We start from the raw sequence: 10,000 nt of genomic DNA, 5'->3' as shown, positions 1-10,000 counted from the left end.
TTATTCCCGTGTTGGTGGATTTTCCGAAAGATAAAGAGGGAGATTTCAACCCACCTGGTTTGGCGGTTCGTTCCTCTTACTCTGAGACGGTCATTCCTGGTGTGAAGACGTTCTCTTTCTCATTCCTCTTCTTTTCCTTCACGGGGCACTCCACGTATCCGAAAAGGGCATCATCTTCTCACATAACGATTTGCCAATAAGAAGAATTCGAACAGGAAATCCCACGAGAATAAACGAATTGCGAAGGAAAAAAAAACGAGAGAAAAAAAAAAACGAAATCACTCTCACATGTTTCTACAAAAAAATGCTGGGAAGTCCAAGAAGAGAGGCAGCCACCCAGATGCACCACCTCTCTGCACACTGTACCCTCTCTCCCCGACACTCCGAACTAAACTGGCGCGCTTCTGAGCCAGGGAGCCTCTCAGCCTGCCCTGGCGTGTACCCTCCTCCTCCTCCTCCCCCTCCCCCTCCTCTCCCTTCTCCCACCTCCTCCTACTCCTATCCCCCCTTCCCCTCCCTCCGCCTCCCCCCACCTCCTCTCCTGAGCCTCCTACCTCCTTCTTCCTCCTTCTCCCTCCCTCTCCCGTCCTTACCAGTCCCGCTCTCCCTCCCTCTCTGCCCCCACACCTCTCCCCCTCCCCGTGCACGCGAGTCCTTCTCTCCCTCCCCTCCCTCCCTCCCTCTCCTTCTCCCTCTCTCTCTCGCCTCCTTCTGCCATAGCCACGCAGTCTTGCCCTCCCCATTAAAACCACTATTCCCGTCCGTCTCTCTCTCCTACACCCCTCCCTCTCCCTCTCCCTTCCTCTCCCTCCCTCCCTCTCCTCCTCCATCTCCTCCCCTGCAGCATGAGTCAGAACTGCCCGAGGCTCACCTCCAGAAGACCCAAGGGCTAAGGGGGGAGGGGGGAGGGGGGAAAGGGTTATTCCTCCGCGGCGTCGACTGGGTCAGGAAACATAACCACGGTGGTATAATGGCAAAGGGTTCTGTGTGAGAGGGAGGGAGAGGAGGAGTGGGAAAGGGAGAGGAGGAGTGGAAGAAAGGGAGAGGAGTGAGAGAGAGGGAGAGGAAGAGTGAGAGAAGGAGAGAGAGGAGGAGTGAGAGAGAGGAGAGGAGGAGAGGAAGGAAGTGTGGGAGAGAGAGAGGAGGAGTGTGAAGGAGGAGGTGAAGGAAAGGAGAGTGTGAAGGTGAGAGAGGAGGAGGAGAAGAAAGGTGGGAGAGGGGAGAGGGAGGAAGGGTGGGAGAAGAGGAAGGAGGAGTGGGAGGGAGGAGGAAGGGAGAGAGGAGGGAGAGGAGAGATGTCGAGAGGGAGGGAGAGTAAGAGTGTGAGAGAGGGAGAGCAGGAGTGGGAGAGAGGGAGAGCAGGAGGGACGGAAGGAGATGAGGCGAGAGAGAAAGAGAGGCAGAGGAAGAGGCTGAGAGAAAGAGAAAAAGAAAGTGGAAGGGAGAGAAAGGGAAAGAGATAGATAGATCGATAGACAGATAGAACAAGAGAAAGAGAAGTAAAGGAAAGAGAAAGAGAAACAGCGAAAAAAGACAATGAAGACATATACAGAAGACCCTCCTTCCCCCCCCTCCAAAAAAAAAAGAGATTTTCCGATAACGAAAGATATAAAGCAAAGAAAAAAAAAGAAGCGAGAGACCACATAGGAAGTGACGATTACCCGCGTCTATTCCCATCTCCCCGTTTGGCCATGTTAATGATTTACGCCTTCCCCCTCCCCCTACCCCCTTACACCCCGCCCCTCGTCCCCCATCCCTCTCCTCCTCCTCCCCCCTCGACACCCTGTTACTTCTTACGTGAGATGCGTAAATACCTTACCCGTATGCCCACCTACCCACCTACCCGCCCGCCTGTATGCCTGTATGCCCGGCTTGTAGTAGCCTAAACCTAAAACCGACAAGCTGGGCATAATAAAACTGATTGAATTTTGATGGCGGAGAGGAGGGGGTATATTTTACGCTCTTGGAGTTTGTTTGTTTGTCTTCTTCTTCTTTCTTTCTTCACGGTTTCTCTTTGTTTGTGTCCTTGTTCGGTATTGCTTTTATTCTACGCGATTATTTGATACTCTCACTATGCGTATTATTGTCGTTATTACCGTTATTATGGAGTTTATTGCAAGTCATTTCTAATTATCACTATCACTACGACCATAATTATCAATATCATTCCTCATAGGTATCCTTATCATAAATTTTTTCTATCATGTGATATGAATACCATCACTTTCATTATAATCACCATCACCCATGTTTCATTTTCCTCCCCACTTCCTCTATTTATTCCTATTATTATCACTCCTATTTTCTTTCAAACGGAGAAGGCAAAGGTCAAAGTTCAAGGTTCAACAACAGACTGCTGGCCCGTGTTATTCCTTGAAAAAAAAAAATAAATAAAAAATGTGAGTGAAAGATAAATTAGAAATAAATGGATGTATAAAGATTCAAATGATAAAAGAGTAACGTAAAAAAAGACGTATTTAACAACTCATAAAGGAAGAATAAAATTTAGAAAAAAAAATCTTCCTTCTTTTCTTCTTTCAATTCCTCCTTCAATCGCCTTACTCCCTCCCTTCTTCTCTTCCTTTCCCCCTCCTCCTTATCTTCCCACCCTCCTCCTCCTCCTTCGCTTCTTACTCCCTTTACCCATCTTCCTCATTCTCTTTCTATTTCCCCCTTTTCTTCCTCTTTCTTTCTATATTTCTTCTTACTTTCTCCATTGCCCTCTTACTCCTATTTCCACTTGCCACCTCTTATATTCTTCCTGCTTTTCTTTTTCCTCTCCTCCTCCTTCTAATTCCAGTAGCTCCTCCTCCTTCCATCGTTGATTTTCCCCATTCCCTTTCTTTCTGTTCTTCTTTTCTTTCCACCTCCTCCTCCTCCCTCGTATTTCTATTATTCCCCTTTCTTCTTTCTTCTTTCTTCTTCTTCCTCCTTCTCCTCTTCCACCCCCTCTTCTTCCACCTCCACCTCTCTCTTTCTCCTCCCACCTCTCGTCTTCCTCCCCCCTCCCTCTGTATCTTTCTATTCTTCCCTTTCCTCCTCCTCCTCCTCCACCTCCTCTCTCCTCCTCCTCCTCCACCTCCACCTCCACCTCCACCTCCACCTCCACCTCCTCCTCCACCTCCCACCTCCACCTCCACCTCCTCCACCTCCACCTCTCCCACCTCCACCTCCACTCTCCTCCCTCCCTCTCCTCCTCCCTCTCCTCCTCCCCCTCCTCCTCCACCACCTCCTCCTCCTCCTCCTCCCCCTTTAAGGATACTACAACTCCTCCGCCCGAAGCAGTGATCTTCCATTCATCCTGTCACATAAAAAGTATGCAATAAATCTGGAAACTTCTTAGGCGTTTTAAGAGGGGGAGGAGGATGGCGATGAGGTGAGGAAGGAGGAGGAGATGAGGATGAGAATTATTGGTGGTGGAAGGAGGGAAGAGGAAGGAAAAAGGTGAAGATAGATGCAGACGGGGGAGGGAGGGAGATGAGGAGGGGATAGAGGGGAGGAAGAAGAGATGGAGGAGGCAAACGTCAAGAGGAGGAGTTGGTGGAAGAGGAAGTAAAGATGGAGCGGAGAAGGAAAAATAGTAAGAAAAGTAGGAGGGGGAGTAGGAGGAGGGGAAGAGGGTGTAGGAGTTGTCCCGCCTTTGCCTGGGGTCGTGGGGTCCTTCTTGCTTCTGGGGTGCGCGTCTTCCTTGGGGCAGCGCGGAAGGGTTGGCAGGAGGGGGTAGGAGGGGATAGGATGGGGTAGGAGGATAAAGATAAGGAAAAAGGGTAAAAAGGAGTAGGAGGAACGAAGGAGGAACGAAGGGGGGACGGGGGGTAGGAGAAGGGAGAAGAGGGATGAGCGTAAGGTTAAATGGCGGGGACTGATAGGAGAAGGAGGAGAAAAAGAGGAGGACGTGGATTAGGATTAGGAAGAAGAGGAAGAAAAAGAAGAAGAAGAAGAAGAAGAGGAGGAAAAGGTGGTGGAGGAGAAAGAGAATGGGGAGGAGGAAGAGGAAGAGGAGGAGGAGGAGGAAAAGAAGTAGAAGAAGAATAAGAAGAAAAAGAAGAGAAGTAGAAGGAGCAAATCCAGGATAAGGAACAAAATTAGAAGAAGATGAAGAGAACTAGGAACATAAATAAGAGAAGTAAGAGAAATAAGAAAATCAAATTCACTCAAAAACCAAAAACAAAAGAAAAACACCCTTGCGCACACCATCCACGTGTCTGTATCTCTTCCCCTATTTCTTTCAACTAAATCCTAAAACGCGCGAATTTCACTATTTTTTTTTTTTGTTTTCACTATTCTGGCTACAATAAGGGTAAGCGTTCGTTGTCATGCGAGCTGACAGTAGCTGACGGGCTGACAAAAACATCATCTAGGGCTATGTCACGTGATACCCGACTGTCAGCTCATAGCATCACTCTTGCCTACTGTCTGTCACTCCTTTATGGGCGTCGCTGGCTGTTCATTTTTTTTAAATTCATTTTCTTGTTTTTTTTTGTCTGTTCCCTTTTTCGTAATCATTTTCTGTTTCCTTTTTCGAAATGATTTGCTTTATTTCTTAATTTCGTTTTTTTTCCTTTTCCTTTTACGCAATTTCGTAACTTTTTTTTGTTTTTGTTTTTGTTTGTTTTTAGTGTGATATTATTTTCTAGCGTGGCTTATATGGTGAAGATAAACATGCAAATCAATCATTTGTGATGTTTGTTTTTTTGGGTAGAAATATTTCTTCCGTTTAAGTATGTTTGTGTGGTTGTTTCTTTTGTGTATTTGTATTTGTTTCAGAGAGAGAGAGAGAGAGAGAGAGAGAGAGAGAGAGAGAAGAGAGGGCAAGAGAGAGAGACAGAGGCAGAGAGAGAGAGAGAGAGAGAGAGAGAGAGAGAGAGAGAGAGAGAGAGAGAGAGAGAGAGAGAGAGAGAGAGGGCAGAGAGAGAGAGAGAGACAGAGAGAGAGAGAGACAGAGAGAGAGAGAGAGAGAGAGAGAGAGAGAGAGAGAGAGAGAGAGAGAGAGAGAGAGAGAGAGAGACAGAGAGAGAGAGAGAGACAGAGAGAGAGAGAGAGAGAGAGAGAGAGAGAGAGAGAGAGAGAGAGAGAGAGAGAGAGAGGGAGAGAGAGAGAGAGAGAGAGAGAGAGAGAGAGAGAGAGAGAGAGAGAGAGAGAGAGAGAGAGAGAGAGAGAGAGAGAGAGACAGAGAGAGAGAGAGAGAGAGAGAGAGAGAGAGAGAGAGAGAGAGAGAAAGAGAAAGACAAAGAGAAAGAGAAAGAGAAGAGAGAGAGAGAGGAGGGAGAGGAAAGAGAGAGGAGGGAGGAGGAGGAGGGAGGAGGGAAGAAAGGGAGGAGGAGGAAAAAGGAGGGAAAGGGAGGAGGAGGAGGAGGGAGGAGGAGAGAGGAGAAAGGAGAAAAAAGAAAAGAGAAAGAAGAAAAAAAGAGAAAGAGAAAGAGCAAGAGAGTCACAAGCAGAAGGAAGACAGTACCAACCACACCCTTTACCCAACCTCCACTCCCCCTTCCCTCCCCTATCCCCCTCCCTCATCCCTCCTTCCACCCCACCGCTCCCCTCCCCTCATCATCCCCATCCTCCCCTTCTCTCCTTCCCCCCTCCCCTCTCTCCAACCCAGATCAAGTTTATCTCTGATATCTCCCAGTTTAAAGCAATTTCGATAAGCGAAGATAGCGAAGGGGAAGCAGGCAGGTGGAAAGGGGGGAGGGGAGACTAGGGTGGGGGGTAGGAGGGGGGAGGGGATGTTACCGGATATTGGGATAGTGAAGAGAGATGGTGAGAGAGAAAGGGGCGAGGGCGAGAAAGAGGAAGAAAGAGAAGGAGGGAGGGAGGGAGAAAGAGAGACAGAAAGAGAATGAGGAAGGGAAGGTGAGGGAGGGAGGAAAAGAGTGAGGGTGAGAGAGAGAGAGAGAAAGAGAGAGAGAGAGAGAGAGAGAGAGAGAGAGAGAGAGAGAGAGAGAGAGAGAGAGAAAGAGAGAAAGAGAGAGAGAGAGAGAGAGAAAGAGATAAAGAGAGAGAAAGAGACATAAAAAAGAAAGAAAGAAAAGAAAAAGCAAAAAAATAAAATAAAATAAAAGAAAAGAAAAAAAAAACAGAAAGAAACCGAGAAAGAAAACAAGAAACAAAGCAAGAAAGAAGAAAAGAAGAGAAAAAAGGGGAAAGACCCCACAAGGAAGGGATATCATCATACAAAGGATAATTCTGCAGGATATTGCGGTGCCCAACGAGAGGTCTGCCCGAGTCTCGTGGGCACCTGTTGATTGCCGCCTTGATGGCTCGCCTCCGTAATCGGTCTGAGGGGGGTGGGGGGGGGATGGGAGGGAGGGGATGGGAGGGAGGAGGGAGGTGGGAGAGAGTAGGCAGTGAGTGTGGAGGAGGAGGAGGGGGAGGGGGAGGGGGAGGGATGGAAGACATGGAAGTGAGTCTGAGGGGGTGGGGGAGGTGGAGTAGAGGAGAGAGGGTGGGAGGAGGAGGGAGGGGGAATGGAAGACATGGAAGTGGTCTGAGGGAGGGTGGGAGAGGGACGAGGGGAGGGACAAGGAAAGAGGTGGAGAGGGAGGGGGAGAGGGAGTGGGGAGGGGAGAGGATGGGAGAAGATGGAGGGGGTTTGAGGGGGGTGGGAAGGAGGAGGAGAGGAGAGAGGGAGGAAGGGAGAGGTGGAGGGAGGTAGTGGGTGCGGGAGAAGGGAGGAGGAGAGGGGGGGTGGGGAGGGGAAATGGGAGGAGAGGGGAGGGCATGTTTTCTTGGTGGTTTGAGGGGTGGGAGAAGAGGGTGCTTGGGAGGGGGAGGGGTTGAGGGAGAGGAGAGGGTGAGGAAGAGGGGGAGGTGAGACGGATGCTACAGGTGGGATAGAGCAGTGGAAAGAGATGAACAAAGAAAGACAAAATGAAAGACAAAGAAAGAAAGAGAGAGAGAGAGAGAGAGATGGAGAGAGAGAGAAAGAGAGAGAGAGAGAGAGAGAGAGAGAGACAGAGACAGACAGAAAGAGAGAGACAGAGACAGTGAGAGAGAAAGAGAGAGACCAACAACGACAGACACACAAAGACAAACATGCAGACAGTAGAAAAAAAAAAAAACAGAAACACACCCAGGAAAAAGCCACGAAATAAAAAAGAGAGAAAATTTCCACATTAACACTATTTCAACAATAACCTCCCCACCCCCTCACCCCCCACCAAAATAAAAAATAAAAAAGAAAACCCCACGAAATTTTTCCCAAAAAGTCTAACAAACAAACCTACGTGTTTTTTTTCTCTCTCTCTCCCAGGTGCTCTTTAACTATGCGTAAATCTCGACAAACTGTGCAGGATCTATCTTTGCGCATCGAATTACCCATCTGCCGGCGAACACTGGCTGGCTGCCTGGGTGGGGGAGGGGGGGTGAGGGAGGGGGGAGAGAAAATTACTGTAATACGAAGTGAGCGCCGTTGGTGTGTGTGTGGGGGGAGATTGGGGGCGGGGAGGAGAGAGAGGAGAGGAGGGGAGGGGAGGGAGGGAGGAATTGGGGAGGGAGGAGGGAAGGGAGGGAGATTAGGGAGGGAGAGGAGGGAAGGGAGAGATAGGAGGAAGGAGGGGAGATTGGGGGAAAAAGGAAGGGGAGGGAAGGTTGGGGGAGGGATGATGAGGAGAAGGGGTGAAGGGGAAGGGAAGGAGGGGAGATTGGTGGGGAGGGAGACAGGAAGAGAGGGGTAAGGAAGGAGGAGATGGAGGAAATAAGGGGAGGGAGGGAGGAGGTGATGAATGAAGTGGGGGTCGGATGGGGAGGGGGAGGGGGGTACAGTTCTTGCGAGTCTGGAAATCTGTCTGGCTCTTTTTTCTTCTTCTTCTTCGTTTTCTTATTCTTATTTCTTTCTCTCTCTCTTTTTTTTTTTCTCTCTCTTTTTTGGGGGGGGGGGTGTACCTTTTCGGCGAATGATTTTTACGGGTGTTTTATTCTCTATTCATTATGTATTCGATGTCTCTTCTTTTGTTATTGTGTTGGTGCGTGAAGTTGCAGAAATTGTTAATGATATAGTGGAGGTATTTTGCCATGACTGAGAGAGAGAGAAAGAGAGAGAGAGAGAGAGAGAGAGAGAGAGAGAGAGAGAGAGAGAGAGAGAGAGAGAGAGAGAGAGAGAGAGAAAGAAAGAAAGAAAGAAAGAAAGAAAGAAAGAAAGAAAGAAAGAAAGAGACAGAAAGAGAGAGAGAGAAAGAGAGAAAGAAAGAAAGAAAGAAAGAGAGAAAGAGAAAGAAAGAGAGAAAGAGAGAAAGAAAGAGAGAGAAAGAGAGACAAACAAACATTCCGAAAGAAAATCAATAATCTAACCACGAAATCAAAACCAGATAACAAATTTCTATTGAAGCGATAATGGAAAAATATACCAAGAATCCTACTATCAAAAACAATATATCTGTTTTCGGAAAAAAACACTAAATCAATATTACGATAAGATAACCTGACCTTCGGGGTGACTGTAGTGGAAGGGGAGGCGGGGGGTGACAGGGGGGAGTGACAGGGAGGAGTAGGGGTAGGCAAGGAGAGCGTGGCAGGGGGGGCAGGGGACGTGGCAACGGGAGTGAGGGAACCAAAGAAGGCTGGGGAATGGAGGGGGGGGGGCATGCAGGTGAATTTCTTGTATAGGCAAAATAACTATTTATCTATCTACGGGAGTAAAGACAGTAATATATAGGTAGGTAGAGAGGTAGGTAGGTAGGTAGGTAGGAGGGGGTAGGGAGATAGGTAGATAGATAGGTAGATAGATAGATATATAGATAGATAGATAGATAGATAGATAGACAGATAGATAAACAGACAGACACAGACAGATAGATAGATAAATATATAAGTAGGTGAACCGTATTCATGTTGACAAAAGTAGGTAAATAAATAAATATGTTAGATAGATAGATAGGCAGGTAGACATAGATAGATAGATAGTTATAGATAGATACGAGATAGGTCGGTAGACATATATATAGATATATAAACAGACAGACAGACAGACAGATAAGTAAGTAAACAGATAGATGTAGATATATGGTTAGACAGACAGCCAGACAGATAGACAGGCAGATATACAAATAGACAGATGAACAAATAGATAAATAAATAGATAGAAAATAGATACATAAGTAGATAGATACACAGACAGACTGACAGACAGAAAATGAGATTCCGAGACATCAGAAGACTTCAGCCAGGAAGCGCAACAAAAAACAGGCAAGGGGGAGGGGACGTGGGGGTGAGGGTGGGTGGTGAAAATGAGAGAGAAAAGGGTTTAGGTTGGGATAAAGGGGAAGGGAAGGGAGAGGAAGCGTCTGGGGATGAGGGGGAAGGGGAAGGGAGTTAGCTTGGGAGAAGGGAAGAAGGAGGATGAGGAAGGGGGATGAGGAAGAAAGGGGAAGGAGAGAAGGAAGGGGAAAGGGGGAGGAGAGGGTAGAGAAAGGGAGGGAACGAGGAGGGAAGGGGAAGGGAAAGGGGACGGAAGAGGGAAGGGAAGGGAAAAGGAAGGGAAGGGGAGGAGGGAAAGGGGAGGGAGGGGAAGAGGAAGAGGAAGGAAAGGGAAGATGAGAGGGAGGAGGGGGAGGGAAAGGGAGGAAGAAGGGAAAAATGGGAGGGGAAGGCTCTAGGTGAGTATGAGGGGTTGTCCGGAGGGGAAGAAGTAAGGGGAGAGAGAAAGCGTTTAGGGATGAGAGGAAAGGGAAGCAGAGATATCTGAGAATGACGGGACCGGAAGAAAATTGTCTAAGTATGAGGGGAAAGAAAAAGGAATTGTCGCGGGCGTTACCTGGCATGTTAGGAAGGAGGAAGGGAGTAAGGAAGGTAGGAAGGGAGGAGCCTAAGGATGAGGGGGAGGGGGGAGGGCGACCCCAGGTGTAAACAACCTCACCGTGGCTTTCCAGTTTTCACGCCGATCCTCACACCAAGGACGTATGAGGAGGGGGTGGGGCAGGGGGAGGGAGGGAGGGAGGTGTATTAAGCAGGTGTGGGGTGTGGTGGGGGGGAGAGGTGGGAAAATGTGGGGATTATTCTACCTTTG

The 10,000-nt window shown here is 48.3% G+C and overlaps 1 protein-coding gene across 7 annotated transcripts in view; it reads right to left on the bottom strand.

Annotated features, from left to right (window-relative positions):
* The window catches only part of LOC113822453 (neuron navigator 3), a 225,301-nt gene that overhangs the window by 46,497 nt on the left and 168,804 nt on the right, over nt 1–10,000 (bottom strand). The window contains exon 1 of one of the 7 annotated variants that reach the window (XM_070123784.1): nt 55–396. The exons of 5 other annotated variants lie outside the window; for them this stretch is intronic. The gene's annotated coding sequence lies outside the window, so the exon portion shown is untranslated. Of the gene's footprint in view, nt 1–54; nt 397–10,000 lie in introns of those variants that run through there. One more of the 7 variants, XM_070123785.1, reaches the window with a different exon arrangement.

This window comes from Penaeus vannamei, chromosome 7 (assembly GCF_042767895.1).
Source record: "Penaeus vannamei isolate JL-2024 chromosome 7, ASM4276789v1, whole genome shotgun sequence".
NCBI classification, from domain to species: Eukaryota; Metazoa; Arthropoda; class Malacostraca; order Decapoda; family Penaeidae; genus Penaeus; species Penaeus vannamei.
This window is presented reverse-complemented; position numbering and strand designations above follow the sequence as displayed.